This window comes from Simochromis diagramma, unplaced genomic scaffold (genome assembly GCF_900408965.1).
Source record: "Simochromis diagramma unplaced genomic scaffold, fSimDia1.1 OVJJ01000307.1, whole genome shotgun sequence".
NCBI classification, from domain to species: domain Eukaryota; kingdom Metazoa; phylum Chordata; class Actinopteri; order Cichliformes; family Cichlidae; genus Simochromis; species Simochromis diagramma.
In genome coordinates, this window is record NW_024386786.1 from 1,288,679 (window position 1) to 1,308,580 (window position 19,902).

Consider the following 19,902-nt stretch of genomic DNA (forward strand, 5'->3'; position numbering starts at 1 on the left):
TGATAAAAATGTGATAATGTTCTAAATTATTACTAATAAAACAAGATGAAGACTAAAGGTTTGTGTCTTAAACAAAGAGAAGTCATGTTGATTCAGTATCACTTCACCTCACCTGCAGTGGCTCCATGCACAACTACTGATGCCCAAGTTTAGAACCACTGATTTAAACACATCAAGCTGTTAATGCAGCAGGCCTTCACACACTGTTTCATTCTCTGTGATTGTGTAAACATCAAAGCTCACTGAAATGTGGTGCACATCCACTAAACCAGTAAACGGAGCTAAATGGGCTGCGCACATTCATTCTCTGTAGGATTCCAGATAATCACCTCTCAAGACTAGCGGGAAATCAGACGGCATGGAGCAGACTGAGAAACGGGCTCCACACACAGTTTCAACTTGGAAGAGGATGAAAATTTAATATTGTAAAAAATGTAAGTTATCTAAATACTCTGTAGGTACAATACACTGTAATGTAGCTGATCGAACATCAGTTCACCAAGTCCTGTGTTGTTTACAGAATTAATGTGATCAGATTTTATTAAAACATCTTTCTTATGTAAACAAAATAACACTGACTTTGCAGCAAGTTGACCCACACCCACGCATGTACTCTGACCCACACAATGCAAACTTGTTCCTTAAAGACATTTCTTAGTCTTAAACACATTTCCACCAGAGGAATAAATTGACTTTTTCAACTTTGTTAGACACGTTTGCTCTCTCTCTCTCTCTGTTAATGAAAGGCATGCAGTCTTAGTCATGACTCTGCTTCTCTGTGAGTACATTTGAGATGCAGCCCTGGGGATCCTGGAGGCCATTTACTCCACACAACACAACCACACACACACACACAGGCACATACAAATTCACACACACACAGCAGAGACCTCAGGAGCTGATGGAGCTCCCTGCTGGAGAAGTGGTGGAGGAAGGAGAGAGTGAGGAGAAAGGCACAAAGGGAAGCTGAAGACTCAGAGTCTGACAGGAGGAAACGTTGAGAGCTCAGGACGTCAGGGGATTAGGTATGTTGGGTAATAACACACTCATGGCGGATCTTGAAATATTCATGACATTTAATCTATTAAGTTGTGTTTCTGGACAGGAATTTTAAGTAGTCCAGTCTCATACTTAGTTATTGGTCATGTCTGTGGTTACAAAGTAAAGTTTTTTCTCTCTTTAAGGCCAGAAAAAATCCACAGTAAACAGTTGGAGGCTGTGACATTAATCAGTCCACTCATTCAGAGACCACAGTCCCTGAGAGGACAAGATATTTACACTATAAATACATTTGATTATTCATTATCATTCAGAATAGTTTAGGTTAGGTTCAGGGAGATGCTTCTGTTGTGTGGAGAAAAAAAAACGTGTCTAGTTGTGTCCAAGGACATAAACTATTAGACTGCTGTAACCATTTAATGTTTTACCGCTTGGCTGTAGGGAGACAGCAGCAGGGCTGCTGGGAAGATGGACAAAAGGTAAACAGAAGAAGAGCCAGAGGAAAATATGGGAATGAAAGGAAGAAAGAAGAGCAGGGAAAACGTCATGTCAGCAGGTGGTTGTTGTGGCAAAACACAAAGAAATCTCTGTTATTTAACCTCCTAAGACCAAACTCCTTCATGGCATGCATTTTTAATTTCTCTTTGCTATTTGGGCTTTACACTGTCGACAGAACACTATAAAGTCACGTTTGAGTAATGATGTGCAAAACTCTTTATTTGGTGTCTGAACACAGCAGCATTTTTCCTGAGTACAAAAACAAAATGAGAAACAACAATTGTGCCCCTTTGAGCAATATGGCTCATTTGAAAGAGCAAAATTTAGTATTGTGGTCTAGACAACCCAAAATGTGATGGAGGTTAATGTTACTGACATCACATCTGTACAAACCTGAGAACCTGCAGTTTTCATCTGTCTAATACCGAGTAACCAAAATTAAAGATCCCCTGTAACATACAATCATTGAAATAATGCACACGTTTATATTTTCAGTGAGAAAGAAAACTGCACTCATAAAAGTGAGACTGCGAGATAATCTGTGGAATAAATCAAAGCCGTCACTATAATGCAAGGCCCACACTGGCATACTGTGAAATAATCACAGCTGCTTGGACTAATATGTGTAAGTCAGAACAGCTGGCGGCATCAGTGATCACTCTGGTGCCATTTGATGGACATTTACCCAGAGTTCCCTGCAATACCAGGAGGGACTGCAGCGTACATCGCAGTCATTAGTGTCAGTCAGTGTCAGACGACTTAATGACCATTAACACTTCAACTTCTTTTTTAGCATCTGTAGTGCTGAATCATTTTTAAGAAACAAGGTCTGTGTCCTTACAAGCACGTGCTGTTTTAAAAGAGTGAACATAGTCTGGGAAATGAAAGTGGTTTAAACCTGCAGGTTCCTTTAACGGCCAGCAGGGGGCAACACCTGTGACTCTAAAAAGAAGACACATTGTATAGAAGGCTACGGGGGAAACACTTGATTTATTCTGTCAATAAATGTGTGTCTCATGTTTGTGGTTCAGGTCACTGGTTTCAAGTCGGATTTATTACAACATGATGTTTCTTTAATAAATTGTGGACCCATTCAGAGGAAAATAAATGAAAAAGCAGGGCATAACCAGCAGTGGCTACCTTGTGATTGATAAGTGACTTATGCTCTCCGTTTGTCTAGCCAAATGTGGTCACTTCTGTCTCCAGAAACTGAGATGGCAACAGGAAAAATATTGCAGACTGACGGTAGCACGGAGCAGGTATTCTATCTTCTCTTGAAAATGTTTAATCAGCAGCAAATAATTCTAATATGATAACACAGCTGGTGCATTTCATTCAGCATCGAGCGGGTGAACCATGGTGGTGGTGAAATTACAGTTAGAAGAGTAAATGTTGAATTAAAGGGGAGAAAACTTTCAGCAGCACGCAGCGCTGCTCACTCGCTCAGCTGTTCTGGGTCTGATGTTAGCGGGCACTGAGAAATCGATTTCTGAACACACAGAGAGAACAAGGCAGTGTGGCAATCAGAGAAAGAACGAGTTGGAGCTGCTGTAGCTGTTTTATTTAGATCGCAAACAAACTGTCAAGTGAAACATCATCATTACAAACACTGGTTCTCCTTTCTGTGAAACACCTCATGTATCTGAATCTATAGGATAACTAAAGCAGAAGAAATGATTTTGCCCTGCTATGCAGTCTCTCTCCATCAAAGGTGACTTTAACCAACTCTAAATACGACCACTACTTGTATAAATGCAGGTGCTGATGTGAAATCCCACCAAGAACGCACAACATTTGAATGAGACCAGACTGATATTAACGCTAGATGAAACTCAGACAACAAAAAGCCACTTTAGCTCATTGTTTTCCTGCTCCTGCCCATTTCCATCATCTACTTGGTGACTAAGAGGCAAACTAAAGAGTCATTTATCTCAGGACCCTGTTTTCTTCACCATAACAACAGTATAAAGCTGTAAGCATCTCCACATGTCATTACAAAGGATTTGGTGGGTTTGCCATCGCTTGGAAAAAGTGCTGGCATATTTGAATCTATAAACCCTTCTCTGTCTAAGCTACAGAATTACCAGCGACGTGGCTTAGACACTCTGCAGAACGATCCAGACTTCAGCACGGTTGTATCGACTGAAAGAAAATGATGAAGCCGGCATGTTATTTTACTGAAAAGCTGGTATTCGTATGTCATGCTGTATATTCTGCATGTTAAGCTGTATTTGTTGCAGTCTTTTCATATTTATAGATAGCTGCTACCAGGTTTCTTCTGTATATTAGATTATTCTCACTGACACTTCCTGATGTCATGGATTTTAAAAATGTTTCAACAAACAGCACCTCTGACGTTGATGCATGTGCCCATTGTCATCATTTATGTAAAACTTATTGTGACGCGGCTAATGATTATTTCTGCCATTGGTTAATCTGCTGTTTATTTTCTCTATTACTCATCTGATCTCTTAAAATATCAGACACAAGTGAAGCATAGCCGCTGAACTTTCAGTTTACAAACGCAACACAGAGTTGAAATGCTGAATTTAAGCAGTGTTTACAAAACTGTTACCGGTCATCAGAATGATCAAACTGCAGATTCATTTTCTGTTGACTCTCTGACGTATAATCAGGCTCCCAAATTCTAATTTATTCTGCTCAAACTCGAAATCTTAACCGCTGTGCTGCAGTAGGTCCACCCAACAAACAGGCGTTGAATCCATTTGTGTAATTATGTAACTGGTTTTACTAAAACAGCGAGGCAATGGATGCTAAATCTTTTGCCGAGCATTGTACTTGGTAATTAACCTGACTCCGAGTCTGATTATGAATTACACAGTGTGGAGCTGCAGCGTGATGTTTGCTTGTTAGCCTGTGAAACATGCAGCCCGGCGCCTCTGAGGTTTGGTACAGTATGTGTGAGGCTACTGACCTTTGAGGAAAAGGTTGTTTCTGTTTGTGCACGTACCCAAACTCTGCAGCGGAGTCGAACAAAAGCAAATGACCATCAGATACAAAACGAGTCGCCTTCTTCTTCATGACCTTCGGTGTCGTTCATAGATTTGTGTTACAGCAGCTACCACCATTGATGAACCCCCATAGCTGCTGTTCTTCATATCTAGAAAGGCCATGTTTTTGTTAACTGTGATAATCAGTTTTGTTTTAATTAGGAAATAATCAGCAGTGGATAATTAGGATTGGAAAACAATATTCATTCGTTTGCATTTGTTACAAATCACACAAATAGCAGGGGAGTAAATAAGAGTGTAGATGAGAAGAAAACAATTAAACTGAACTTTTAAAAGATTGTTATTTTTAAACAAACTATTCACAGATGAATGAAAACAATCCATTTACAGCTTATATTTCCTGCCCTGCAAAGCAGCTCTTTTTGTTTGTTGTTTGTTCATTTATACTGAATCTTGAAGTCCTTACAAAGCTCCTGCTGCTTGTTCCTCAGGCTATTCTTCTGTAGTCTGAAGATTACAAAGGCATCGGTGTAGATGTTGATGCTGCTGTGCCTAATCTGTTTGGCAACAAAGCAGGTCTCAAGGAAATGAATCGGAGACGTCAGTGGATGACAGAGAAGTGCCGTCTGCCAAAAGCTCTACTGCAGCTGCACGCTTCATTTAGCCAAGAACAGTTTTTACTTCAGTCAATCTGCTGCAGTCTTGGCAGCACATTTCTGTTCTTTTTTTTTAACTTTTAAACTAATGAAATATGCTCATATGAAAGAGGGAGGCAGAGAGATATTTAGGCCATTTTATTTAATTAGTCTTCAAAGCTGCAGCAGAACAGATTTTTATCCAGAAATATACCCAATAAATCAGCAGTAAATAACTGAAGAGGAGAGACAGCTGATCGGGAAACCCCGGCGCCACTCGCTGCAGGTACAACTCAAAGAAAACTGGGATTTAAATGCAAACATTCAAATTGTCTTTAATTTCTCTGCAGAAAACAAACTATAAGAACTAACTAACATATCTCCATGTGAGACTATTATGCCAAGAACATGCCAACAAATAACTACACGTGCCAATGAAACCACTTGCAGGTGATTCATTGCAAAGACACCTGCTAAATGTCTAAAGCAGGATATTGTATATTAGGTAGCAAGTAAACAGGCAGTCCTTGAAGTTGAAGTACTGGAAGCAGGTAACTGGCTGTGGACTAGAAAACTAAGCAAGTGCATTTATACTATGAATTGGTTAGTACTCACTAAAACAAGACTAAGGAAGCCACAAAAGTGAAAGTGGTGCTCATGGTGGTCACGGCCACTCAAGGCTCACTTATGCGAAAGGGGAGCAAACATGGTAATGAATCCCCAATGCATGGCCAGAAAGCATCTGCAGTGAACACATGACCATCAGGTTTTTCTTTTATATCACATGGAAGGCCACGTGAGTGTGCATCAGTTGCCTTTGGAAGAGAAGCGAAGCCAGGAAAGGCATCACCACAGGTAATGGTCTGCTGGAAAACACTGGGTCCAAGCTTTCTCTGACATCTGCCAGCTATCTAAACATTGGTGCAGCCCACATAGACCCTTTCGTTCCAATAATATGATGCCAGTGCCCTCTTTCAGCACAATAATGAGTCCTGCCTCACCGTAAACATAGCTCAACAATAGATTGAGGAACAAAGATTTCTTAATGGTGTCACATCTAGTTGGCACAAGGCTTCTCTGACCTTTTTGTGATGATGGATGATGTGCAAGTTGTAGATAATGTTAGCCCTGCACAATAACCTCTGATTTCTGTTATGTGCAACGGTGAAACACAAAAGGATTATGGTCAGTGTAAACAAAGAGTGGAGAACCAAATATAGAGATGTTCGATCTCTCTGTGTCAAAGGCACCAGTGATCTAGCTTTAGCACATAGGCTGCTGAATCCCCCCTCAATGCAATCCTGAACACAAGAACAGAGAAAGAAATCAGGTTTATTAACGTTACTGTCAGAACAAAAACAGTGTGTTACGTCAGAAAGGGGGAGTTTGAAGACTTTGTGCTATGGATGATTTGAGCACTCAATCTCTTTCTGCTCCAAAGCACTTTCAGTACCATTCAAACAGCATGCTGCTTGATTGGGACATACATCAATGTCATGTCCTAATACAGTGTGTGTGTTGGCACATTTGAACATTGATGGCACATCTTTGAGTGTCAGTGTGTTTTCTGCTCAGCAGTGAACCAGAATATGTCCATCATTATTGATCAACACGTAACCAACAACAGCAGACAACCAAAACTAAAGCAACACAACCTATTTCACCTCTTTACTGTGCGTGACAACTTACAACCTCAGTAGTTTCATCTGCAAACGCTGAGATTTATGTTTCTTGTCTAGAGTACAAATGACAAAGTCATTCAATATCACTCGGTTTTCTTTTGATAGCACAAAGGTACTTAGTCTCAAGGCTGGAAACAACACAGACTCTTAGACTGACAGTTTTCCATTAACCGTTTTGCTACTCTGGAAGCATCACGGTGCTCAAACAGCAACTTCATAGAACATAACTGTGAACAGACACCAAGAACCCCTGTGGGCACATGGGCTTGTTGGTCTAGGAGTGTTTTTAAACATAGGGTTCGAGAGGTCCTGGGTTCAAATCCCAGATGAGTCCACACTTCTGACATACCCCACTGAAATGTGATGTAGTACATAACATATTCTGTTGCCCAGTCTTTGCTATAAAGAGCCCCTAAAAGCAAAGATATGGAACTAAACTCAGCATTGTTTCTGTTTTTCCAGTATCAGTTAGAGAAAAAACACCGTATACTGTTCTTGCTGTCCTTTAGGGTTGTCTTTGTGTATAAAAATCAATGAGTGCAGCTTTAACGTCACCATTTAAAAGAAGAAAAAAACTGAGATGGTGAAAAACCACCGAGGGAGGAGAAGATGAAGAGAGTGAAGGGGTGGATTTATGCTACAAAGTGGTTTAACTGCTCCATGAGGACTAATGAAGCTAAATTGCACCACAGGGACACAGGTGGGAGAGGAAAGTGTGGGAGCAGGGAGGGCTGATGTAGGACTTCACGGCACAGCCCGGGAGACGTTACAATAAACACAAAGATCACTTAACGGAGGATTTTCTCAATAGTCTCTAAAAGGCCAACGCTTTGCAAAAGTTTATGATATAAATGACTCTTTAATTAGACCAACAAACCATGGAGGGTGCGTTTTATAAGCCTATCACCTCAGCTTACACACGCTTGTCACTTAACAGGTGAAGCACAGCAGCTTTACTGTGCAAGGACTGTGTGTGTGTTCCTTACCTGCACATAGAAATGTTTTTGAACTTGGATGCACACACGGCATCGCCCACACATAAAACAGGTCACTTAACAGGTTTAACCTTGTAGCTTCCAACTGGCCATTAGAGGACACTTGGTTGTGTGGATGAACTCTCTGATGTATTTATCTCTGTGTTATGTCAAGGATTTTCTTCATGCCCGTTAGCCGTCTCTCTAATAACTTGTCACAAAGGTCAGATAAATTTAATTTGGTATCCATTCACTTCATGATGTTCTCTAGTCTCGCAGTCTCCTCCTGAGGATGCCCCTTGAGCCTGATATTAGGCAAAGTTGTCAACTCATACATAGAGTTTCCTTCCTCAGTCTGACATTGTCTCCACTCTGACTGATACCCATGGGAGATGGGAACAATATATTGTCTTGTATCTAATGTCGTCTTAGGTTAACATCGACTGTAGGAATGCCAACATACTGACTTTTAAGACTAAAAGCAGTTCAGCATTCTTCTCAATCTGTACAGCAGCAGTGCTTCAGGCCCAGTGAAAACAAACAAGCACAAGACGATTAAAATCACTGTGACAGCATACCGCGTGACATGAGAGTTAGCCCATGGTGCTAGTAAGTACCCAAATAGCCAATATAGAATTGAGTTTTTACATATCTAAGTATAGAAAGCAAGAAAGGAGGGAAGCAAGGCTTGGCAAGTGTGAAATCTGAAATGTGCTCTTGGAACAATAAAGGCAACATTGAATCTTGATGTAATCACAGAAGCTATCGGTCTAATATCCCTAAAGTGGAATGAGAGAGAGTAAAGAGAAGGAATCGCTGTAATTTATGGAAAATAGAAAGAAAAGGAGGAAGAACAAGGGAAGGTCAGGCTTAAGTGTCACCAGGAAGTCAGGGGTGGGAGAGAAGGCAGAAAGGGAACAAAAAGGTAAGAGTAATGTGAAGGTGACCAACCGGGCAGAAAAGAGGACACTACACTTGAACACAAATACACACAAGCACAGACTCTAGCACACACACATACACAATCTGTCTAAGGAAGGTAGGTATTGTGAGACCGGGCAACAATAGGTCCTGACAGCTCTCTCTGGCAGACCATCGCCTGTCTCCTGCTATCGCTCTGGGTATTGTGTGTGTGTGTGTGTGTGTGTGTGTGTGTGTGTGTGTGTGTGTGTGTGTGTGTGTGTGTGTGTGTGTGTGTGAGGTGACACACGGACTGTGACAATGATCCGAAGTGAAGTCTGGAGTCTGACTCACCTCCGCTTCAGTGGCGGACGCTCTGAGCCGACACCAAACACTGAGGGAGTCCTGCTCACTACAGCTCGTCGGTCGGGGTAATACCTTCATCCATCCATCCGTTCATTCTTCTGTCTGACTCCGTGTGTGCGTGCGTGCATGTTTAGTATTTTATTAGACGTCTGGGCCACCCCAAATTCCCCAGAGGACCTGGAGGTTTCCATGATGCCTCTCATAAGGACAAACCTCACAAACCTCACCTTACATGTAGTAAATATAACGTCGTGTATTAAAAACAGCCAGTGGTTATTTTCTGTACATTTAAAACGCATTAGTTGTACTTGTTTCATGTATTTATGACTGACAAAAAAACATTCCATTTCATTTAGTACTAAAATTATTTCGTCGATATCTGATTTAAACATCTGACATAAATATTTTTTGTGGTCTTTTTTTTCTATTTACATTTTCTCCATGCAAGCGCTTGGAAAAAATACATAAACATCTCATCTTTATTTAAAGCTGGTGATAAAATATTAGAAGGTCATCCATGATACAAGGGCGTGCAGGTAACAGATGCAGGTGTGTTATCCACAGATGGTATACAAGACGGACATAGTCACTGTGATGTCACCCATTGGTTAGTGAAGTTATGAAGCCTTGATCATTCTCACCATTACCTTCTCTCTTTTTATTAAACTAGATGTGACGAGTAACACGTGGGATACATGCTTATTAACAGCTTTCCAATCACACGTTCTTAGCCGAGAGTGTATCATGGATAAATAAAATCTACAAAATGTACCTAATGTTATTCACTATCAACCTAAAGAAGTGCGCTCATCAGGAAAGTCTATGTTTTCCCCGTAGACGTCTACAGGAGTGGAAGTAGCGGTCACAGGAGGCGCCCCCTGCTGGGCTTTAAAAGAATTTAGGTTTAAGGTATTTCCACATTGGCTTCCTTTTCTGACCTGGAAACTACATCCATCGTTTTTACTGCATGAACAGACAATAAATCACATTAATAACAGTGCTACTGTATCTATGTTGCCAAAATGAGTCCTAAAAATCTAAAGATTTGGTTAGTTTTTGTTTATTTCTTGTTCATTTTCTTCCAGAGTGCAAAACTATTGAGATTAAGAAGAGAGTGTCTTGGGCCTACAACAATAGAAAGAAACTGAGAGACGTTGCATGTTCATAGGCTACCAACATGTCAGTCAAGGTAAAGCATAGCCAGGTTTATAATCCCCCTGAACACTGACTGGGTCCGGTGGAGTCGGCCCCTGCTGGTCATTAGAGAAAACGCAGATTATGAATCACCTGGGAAGACCATATATGATAGATAGTGTTGCAGGCCACCACCTCTGTGACAGCAATGATCCATGACTTAATTCACACCTTGGTTTATTTGCCTCCATTTCAAGTTCTTAAGACTACCATGACCTCGATGAACCTGCACAGCCACCTGTGCATCACCTGTACTGGACACACCTTGGTGTGAGGAGTATGCTTTAAACTGAGCTCTCCAGTGTCTTTTAAGGGTTGTGGATTCTGCACTTTCATTCATGACTGTAAAATATTTATTTCTTCTTTTATTACTTTTGAGATGTTTTTGCTTGATTCCGATTGCTTTATCCTCATGAGATTTCAACGGTGTCCCAGCTGCCGTAAGCAGTGCTCGCTTGAAACGTAGACTGCATAAATCTGCAGCTGTTCAGTTATTGTGTTTGACAGCAGCCTTGTTTTTACAGCCAGAGACTCGTTTTGAAGGCTTGTGTGATAATCTCAGGTCATTGTAGGTCTCTGTCCTCTTGGAGCTTTTAAATTATTCTGTGTGAGATGCTCAGTGATGTCGTCACAGTGAGTAACACACAAGTGTGCGTCCAGTTACAAGAGCGCAATCCGATTTTATCTTTTACAATCTTCTTAGCCACTAAAGACAATTTCACACACAAGAATGAACTTAGAGTAAATTTGTCTTCATAAGTTGAGCCCACTGTTCCTCGAGGCAAACTGTGATTTTTTCCTTAAACTCTTAAAACTAGCATCTCAAATTTATCCAAGAAAGCAGTTTAAGGCAACTCAAGGTCCAGGCCGGTGCCTGAGCAGTTTGGGAGCTTTTATGAAACAAAGACGTGCTTTCTGGTGTTAACTGTAACGAAGAGAACTCAGGGAACTTGTTTTAGTTGTGTTGGTTGTTTGTGTTCCCACATTTAATGGTGCCATTTCAAGGAAAGCAGGAGTTTTTTTCCTAAATTGGGAATTTCTTTTTGGCAGATGGCTACACACATCAGCAAGATGATAAGAGTAACTTCATACTCACCATCTAATGAACAGTGTTTGACTAAATGAATTCACAGCTAGGGTTTGTGCTGTGGTGGCTCTCAGCAAGAAGGTTTTATTTTATTTAACCTTTATTTAACCGTACGTAACACAATAGGCCACTAGGGTACACTCAGGTCGGAGTGACAAAAATGTTGTCATCAGACATTGAGCCTGAGGATCTGTGCAGATTTCTGCATGCCTGCTAGTTTTTAGCGAATGTGCCGACTCATCCGTGCAGAGTTTGCATTACAATGCACCGATTACACGTGAGCGCCTCATGTGCTCTTCTCTGAATCTTATTTCATGAGAATTCTGTTCTACAAAGTTCAGAAAAAATCCTGCATACCCAAAAACAGAATCATCAAGAAGACTGCAAATCATGCCAGTTGTCTATAAGTGTTAACAGAGACGTAGGGAGCTTGCTCAGTATGACTTTGTGCATTAAAATATACCCGTCCTGGTATCTCCTTAGACTTAATGAAGGTCAAGAAACCAGATTGCAAAGTACACAGTGATGTAAAGAGCTGCGGCAGAAAGAGTCTAGACAACGTGTGGAAGAGGCATGCATGCAAATAATATCCCCATAATCAAAAACCTTTATGGATGCAGCTGTTCTTCCTGAGCCTGTGTGGGTTCACCCAGAGTGCTCGTTGGTCGTAGATGTGAATGTTTGGCCCTGTGACGTACACCCCCTCTCACCCAATGTCAGTCGGAGTAGGTTCAACACCCTCCTGCAGACCTGAACTGGAGATGTGGTTGTTACTTCAAAATACATGGACATTTCACCCTGACTCTCCATGAAATTTCTCTGTGAAGAAAAAAACCCTGGAAAGTTCTTTCCTATTTCAACTTCCATGTCTGCAAAGCCAGGTTTGTAAAGAAATGGCTTCCCCACCATATAAACTGAACTGTCACGCTCTACAACTGTCCACATGGCTTGGATGAGCTGAAACTTAAAATGTGGGGCTATCACCCTACATAATGTTCACCCTGAAACCCATTGTTTTTGTGCTACACCTGTGTCTGATCACCTACCTCACTGTGAATAGGTCCTGCTTGCAATCTAAGCATCTGTGCCTGCACGGAGTGTTGAAATGTGTTCTTTGTTTATCCTTTATTGTAAAACTTAATCTTTTTTCTCTTTTCCTGAGGAATTACCTCAGTAGGAAGCTGAAACGGTTATACCAGCAGATCTAGTCACACTATAACTTAGATCAGATGTAGATAATGTGATCTAAACGTTGTCCGGATTTCAGGATGTATTTCTCTTTCTCTCTCTGCCTTACAGCTCAGATGATCCTGGGAAATCCGTCAATCACATTATTGACTGGTCACCTCATTCCATGTATCTGTCACCCTTTGACTCGGCAGCAAGATCACACAATCCATCAAATGTGTGCATTTGTGTTTTTCTATGCACACACACACACACTGCTTAGTGCACAGAGCATTCGTCAGTCCGTCTGTCAACAGTGGTATCAAAAAGTCAATATTTTTAGTGTAGGGAGGGATGAGGGCTTTCCTGTGTAAGGTGATACCTCAAACACACCTGACAGAAGAACAAACACAAGGGAGTGTTTGACAGTTTAAAGACCTCTTTGTGTTCATTCACAGGTTCATAATTTTATTTTCAGGGTCCAGTGGAAGGTTTAATGTCCACAAAACACATCACGTTTGCCTTTGCGCATCACCTCTCTTCACCCCTTGTGACTTTAGCGCCCCACTTCCAAAAAGCCCACTCTGCTGTGACGGGTTAGCTGCCAGCAAATCCCAGAGGTCAACCATTCACGTTTGAGCCAGAATCTGAAGTCACCGTTACACAATGCAACATGCTTTCATGCAGTGAAACGCAATTACTTCCCAGGTCACTAGTGTTCACATCCGTACCATCTGGGGATGTTAACACAAAGTTGTGCTGTTGTGTGGCACAAAACACACGTCCTTGTTCTTGTTTCCAATCATTCTTAAAGTTTGATCAATATCTGATTACTTAATTTCTGCATTACATTTTCCACACAGTTCTGGGTTTATTTTGATTAATACTCGAGTCTGACTAATTAAAGACATTTACTCACCAACTCAACAAACGCTGCATATTTACAGAACTTAAAAATATCCTTTTTAAAGGAGACTTCATTAAAGTTTGAGTATAATTCAAAGAAAAAAATAAAAACAGGTGATTGTGGAAGTTGCAGCGTAATAAAGAGCGGAGGCAGACAGAAAACACACCAAAAAGAGGAATGACAGTCATTTGATGATCTGGAAACAGGGCAGCCAATATGATTAGCAGACCTCGTTAGGGTTTGGGGTCCTTTCTACCAGCCGCACACAGCAGACGTGACAGACCTACAGAAACCTTCTAACAGTTTGTAGTTCCTCTAAATATTGCTAGTTTTCTATCATCGTGGCCTAAGGTGAACTACTGTACATACGTTTGGAGTTTTAAGCCATTAGTCGGCCAACTATGGTAAAAACTAAAGATTTTCTTGATGAGGGGACAGTCATGAAAAACAAAGGAATGTCTATGGCTGATACCTGCTAACAACACAGCTGACAAAAACCTTCTGAACCTCCCTGTCAGAGGTAATAAGTGATAAACAGGCCAGACAATATGACCAAGGGAGACACTCCGTGCTATCAAAGTATGTGGAGAGCCAACAGATAAGCTTTAGTGCTTTTCTTGATGGTGTTTTTTGCATAAAAGGACAATGTGTGCTGGGACAGACTCCAGCCTAAACCTGTGACCTTGGCGAGGGGTAAGTGGGTTGATACAATTAATTAAGAAATGTCTGAGGACGCTTTTGGCTGCTGAAGTCTGCAGTCTGTAAATCTGATCTCTCCTTTACATGTGTGCTGGGATCTCTGTGATGTGTATAAATTATGTTTAAATTACATAATTTGAGCTTTAATCACGTTTCTACTGCAGTAAAATTAAATATTTTCTCAATGCAGGTCAAACTGACTCCTTTAATGTGCATAAAACTGCAGCGACAAGGGGGGCCGTGAACGTGAGTGGTGCGCAGTCTACTGACGTCACCTTTTTAGGCATTGAAATTCAAGCTGTTGTCTCTGGATGCCATTTATAAGTTGCTTTTAGTTCCTTTCCAAGCTGCTCGTCACATCTAAAATTCATCTGGCATGGCAGCTTCAGGCTTCCGTGTTGAGGACCGGGAGCAGGAATGTAGCCACTGTGATGCAGATTTAGTTGAGAAAACTGAGAAACGGGCGAGTCAGAAAAAGGCATCACCTTCGTTTTCCATTAGTGGCCTGAATCGATTTAGCTAAAAATAAAACCAGCAGGACTCCACTGTGATCCCACTGCATTCACAGATGACCGCACAGGCCAAGTGTCACATCAGATGCCACTTGCATTATCCAACCTGGGTGTATTTATGTGGAAATCGAGCTGCTGTCTGCCAAACACCGAGTGTGCTCTCTACTCTCGGTCAGAGCGTCTTCCTCTGTCGTTGTTTGCTGCCAGATGAAACAAAGAAACGAAAGCAGAGCAACGGATCACATAACATCTCAGGTTGCACCAGCGTGGACAAACAGAAGACTGTAAATGTATAGATTCCAGGATTAATGTCCCTGTAATATTGATATACACAATGGAAATGTGACAGTAAATCTGTTATATGATCACTGCACACAAATCATCAAGCTACACTTCATGAAACTTTGTGGAGAAGAGGCCCGCAGACAACAGAAGAACCCTTTGAACTTCAGAGTCGAAGGATCCTTTCTTTACAACTGCAAAACAAGACAGCTGCCTTTGCAGAGAGGTGCGGTCCCTGATTGCCACGGTAGTTATCAAATTTCCAGACCGACATGCCATTAAATGTTTCTAATTCCGCAGCAAACCTCAGTAACACTACAATGTTGCTGTTCACTGAGCCGACCAATGCTCCATCGTGGCCATGCTGAAGCAGTAAAATCTGTTAATTAAGGGCTTCACAGTGGGAACGTGAGCAAAATATTCATGATGCTCACTCAGAGGTGACTCGGTCTCTGAAATCTCCACATTTTTGTTTCCACAGCTCTGCTCATTAAAAGTGTGCAAAGTGGAGTCTTTCTAATGAATTGAACTCCTTACTAATAATGCTGATCTCTGTGAACTAATTGTGGATATGAATATGAAAGCCGGCGTACCCTTTGTCGTCTACTCCTGAGTTCTGTTGACCAATCACGTTTGACATGCTGATAAAAAGTCCACGTGCAAAGAAAAAGAGAGAGAGATTCCAAGTTTGGCCTTATAAAAGCTAGTTTTAATTAACTTATCCACTGATCGGTGGCTTCATCTTTCTACAATGAGAGAATGTTTGTATATACGTCAACCTGTATCTCCTCAAACTGAACTAAACTTTGCACAGACATCACTACACATGCACCGATTATTAGCATCTATATGTTTAAAAAAAAGAAAAGAAAACATTTATTATAAACTTCCCAGTTCTTTTGATTTTGGTATTTGTCATCCCCCTCTGACAACTTTTGTGTTTATCTCACGTTCAGCGTACGTTGCCAACTTAACAGTCTCTAAAAAAAAAAACTGTCCTATGGAATTTTATGGAATGAAGAATCTGAAAAACCACTGCAGGCCTGGTTTGCAATTATAAAAATATAATTATAATTAATATAATTAGATTTAAATTGTATACCAATAATCTAAATATGCAAATTAAAAAAACAACTAAAGCTTTGAAATAAATGTAGTGCAGCCACCTTGTGCCCTCCTTTAGGCTCACCCCTGCATGCTGCTGGTCACACTGCTAGAGAGAAAAAGAGAGAGAGGACGGGTGCATCAAAGTCTACAAGAAATCTATGAAACTTAAAGATATTAAACACGCTTTAATCTGAGCAAACCGGCAATGCACAGCAGCAGCTAAGAAGACTCTTCTTTACCTTTGTGCTTGCTGATGTGGTTGTGTCATAAAGGACTCTTATTGGCTTTTTACTCACAAAGCTTTCACGGTAACTTGCGCTTCTGTTGCTGACTCTTAAAAACATCATCTTTGACTGTGTTCGCAGTCATGGTACCACCTCCACATTTTATAGTGTGCATGCATCTGCTTTTAGTCAAATGTGAATGAAATCCCGTACTGTCCAGCCCTGCACAACCAGAGTCTTCATCCTACTGTTTTACGGGCCACTAACACGAGTCTCTTTTTTGTTATTAGCCTCATAATGTAAAAACAAGCTGCCAACAAAGAAAAAACATCTGATAACCTTTAGCTACAGTTTAGCTTTTATAATTAGCATTTTGGAAACAATGACAGTGATAAAATCTTGGCCCGGATGGAGGCTATTGGCTCCAGACAGTGGAGTAGTTAATGGGTTCCCAAATCGAACCTAATTTAACTGATTCTGGATCTTGTTCCCTTTGTTAAGTCTGACTGAATGACCAAAGCAGGTAAAGCAGTTTCAGAGCAATGCAGCTCAAAAACATCAACAAAAGAAATTAGATATTGGACTTGAGCTGGGTTTTAAATATTGGACTATGATCATTTCCCCCCTTTTTTCTAACTTCCAAGTAACAGAAGTACAAACAGTAAATGTACTAACTGCACACACACGAGCTGTAAGCCAGCTGGCACTGCATGCTGATAGGAAGAGTGTTGCCGTGTGTGGAGTCTCAGCCTCAAACTACGGCTGCCAACTCTGGCACTTTCATGCACCAGCTCACACTCACAGTAAGTATGAGGGAACTGCAAAGCCACTCCATAATGGAAAACCACAGATCCATGGATTATATAGATCTCCTCGAAGTGCATCATCTGGCATGCATCTGCACTTCATTTCAGCACTGACAGAGGACACCTTTCACATATTTCCAGTTCTAACATTTTTTAAATCCTGCATCAAAATGTTAATTGGAAAACATGCAAACCTAAAACTTTCTAAGGCTCTGCCCCTCTCTCTCTTTAGTTTACCCAGGTTTCACGCTGCCTTTGGCCACTTTTTAACAACCTCCTCGAACTCACGAGATGTGTTTGAAAGGTTCAGAGCATTTCTAAACTGTTCTGAGACCTGAGGAGGGGACATCTGACACAAAGAGACACCTTTCTTTCATCACCGTTCGAAAATAAAGATGACTCACAACCAAACTTTGTCCTCCTCCCTACCATTAAGTTCCAGTTTAAGGGCCAGTGTTGTGACAGGGGAGGAGATCCAGCATGAATCAAATGAGCAGATCTAAAAATGACAGGAGCACTGGGAGTGGTCTGGAGCTTCTCAAGGGGAAAACCTTGAAGGGATTAGTGCCAGATTTACGTCAAATTTAGTTTTGTTATTTTTCATGCCCCAGGTGATTGAATCTTATGTGGCTTTCTGAAAACCTTCACAAAATTGTGGAATCACCTCACTTCTGTTTTCTTTGTATAAAAAACAGCTATTTTCTTCTTTAATAGTTATCCTGGCATCATAACCATCAAACAAACTGAATTCTGTTTAATTAATGTTTTTTGTTTTCCTATTTCCATCTCCCGTTGCTAATTTGTGCTTCATCATTAAAGATCACTTTCATCCAAACACAGCACACAAGCTTGTCTTGGTTCTCTTTAGCTCATCGTTACCTTAATTTTTTTTGTTTAACTATTAGTGTTGGTTTTAATTTGGCTTTCCTGAATGTGAATCTGAATTTCAGCTAGTTTGTTGCAGTTCTGTCACAAACTCTGATTCCTGTTTCTGCACTTTTCTTTTGCTGTTTATTTTCTATCTTCAGGTCATATTTATTCAGGCTTTATGTCCAGACTCTTTGCCCGTGTGTTTTGCTTTTATAACCTTCTCACTTTGTTTTCATGCAATGAATATTTTAGGCAAAGCTTATGAGAAACAACTGAAATCTTTTCTCGGATTTTCTTCCTGAAAGATTTGTATAATCCTTTGAGTTGTTTCAGCTGGCAGCCCTCTTGTTGGGGCCATGCTTTCCTTCAATCAGCCAGGTGCAGCCACTCATTGAGGCCTGCAAACACTTTCTTTTATTTGCAAACCTTTTTGGATATTTAGCTTTGTCCTGGTACTAGTTTGCATATTACAAGGTGATCCAGTATATTATATGTCCCTCTACTTGATATAATTACATTTTTTTTGGATATTTCCTGAAGCCAGAATGTTGAGCTATTAAACAAAAAAAATTGTCTTATATCTGTGGTTTGATTATTTGCTACAAAGTAAAACAGGTGATGTCTTGATGCATTCTCAATCATCCAGCAAAGTAAATCTCCAAAAGTTGATCCTGTTCATCTTGACATAGCGTTTTCAGTGGGACTAATGTAATGCTAAATTAGTGTTGCTTTGTCTGTGCAGGTATTGTTCAGTGGGTTTAGGAAAGCTTCCAGCAGAAAACAGATGCTTCCATTTTTTGCTTGTAAGAGCAAAAATTACTGCAGTGAGATAAAAGCAGGACGGGTGAAAAGAAGAACGGCTTTAAAAGTTAAAGAGTTTTTAGACGTGATACTTTGACACGCCACATCAAAGTGTTTATCTGTAAATACACACTGTGACAGAAAAGCACCAATATAAAATCTGAAATTTTTGCAATGCTCAAAACAACAAGTGCCAAAAGATGCCTGATCTGCCTCAATGTGATGGTGACCAGCACCTGTGATATTCAGTTTCCTGCATCCAGCTCCAAGTGCACTTCACTGTCAGTGCAATTATTGTAAACAAGAAAGCAGTAACAGTGAAATGCATCCAGCCTTAAACAGTCTCTGTTCTGCTCTGCCTTTTGTCAGCCTCTGGTCTGGATTTAGGTGGAGAGCTGCTGGTTCAAGAAAGAAACCGCTCCGAGCTGTTCCTCCCATCAAAAAGGCTCAGGCTCATTTCTCATGATGGCAGATGGTGGACAAAATGAAAGGTGAAAAATAACCAACATGTTTGATCTGTTCTGGAAGGTAGAAGGTGAACGTAACATGTCTGCTTTTGCCACTTTCACTTTGAATTTCGAGGCATTATCAGTAATTTGATGCTGCTCAGAGGCAACTCTCTTCCACACATTTGCTGTAAATGTATCCCAAACTACAAGTCAAAGCATCAACCAACACTCAGGCCCATTTACAACTTCAAAAACTGGCATTTGCCGTCCAAAATGGGTCCACGACTCAGTTGCTGCTCTTTGTAGCTGGAAGTCAGACGTGTGAGTAAACATTTATTCGGTGTTATGCTGCGGTGATGAAAGTGGTTTATCAAACTCTTACCTCGAACAAATGTCCTGATTGACAAAGTCTTTTAACTGCACCTTAAAGATACCTTAAAGCGCCTCCTCTTCAAGGAAACCACATTTTAATCCTTCCATTGTTACCATTTTAAGAGTATTTCTAAACCATTACACCACCACCACCAGACCGCACCGCTGATATAAGACAGAATGGACCCATTTTTCTTGCCAAATTCAAACATCACAGCAGAAATTGAGATTAATCAGATCAGGCAGGCAACATTTTTCAAACTCTAGTCTCTGTTTCCTGTTCTTAGTTAACAGGAGAGGCATCTGATATGCTCTTCTGCTGCTATAGCAACCGCTTCAACTTCCTATCACCACTGGCCATTTTCCTCTGACCTCTGAATTTCTCTTTTTTTAGACTAG

The 19,902-nt window shown here is 40.8% G+C and overlaps 1 protein-coding gene and 1 long non-coding RNA gene across 6 annotated transcripts in view; one reads left to right on the forward strand and one right to left on the reverse strand.

The window, feature by feature from the left end:
* LOC120728206 (involucrin-like) overlaps positions 1–19,902 on the reverse strand; it is a 71,239-nt gene that overhangs the window by 44,033 nt on the left and 7,304 nt on the right. The window lies entirely within an intron of this gene.
* On the forward strand, positions 24–1,997 carry LOC120728208. The gene is made up of 3 exons (XR_005694658.1): positions 24–434; positions 747–1,025; positions 1,441–1,997. It is a non-coding gene; the product is annotated as an uncharacterized LOC120728208 (long non-coding RNA).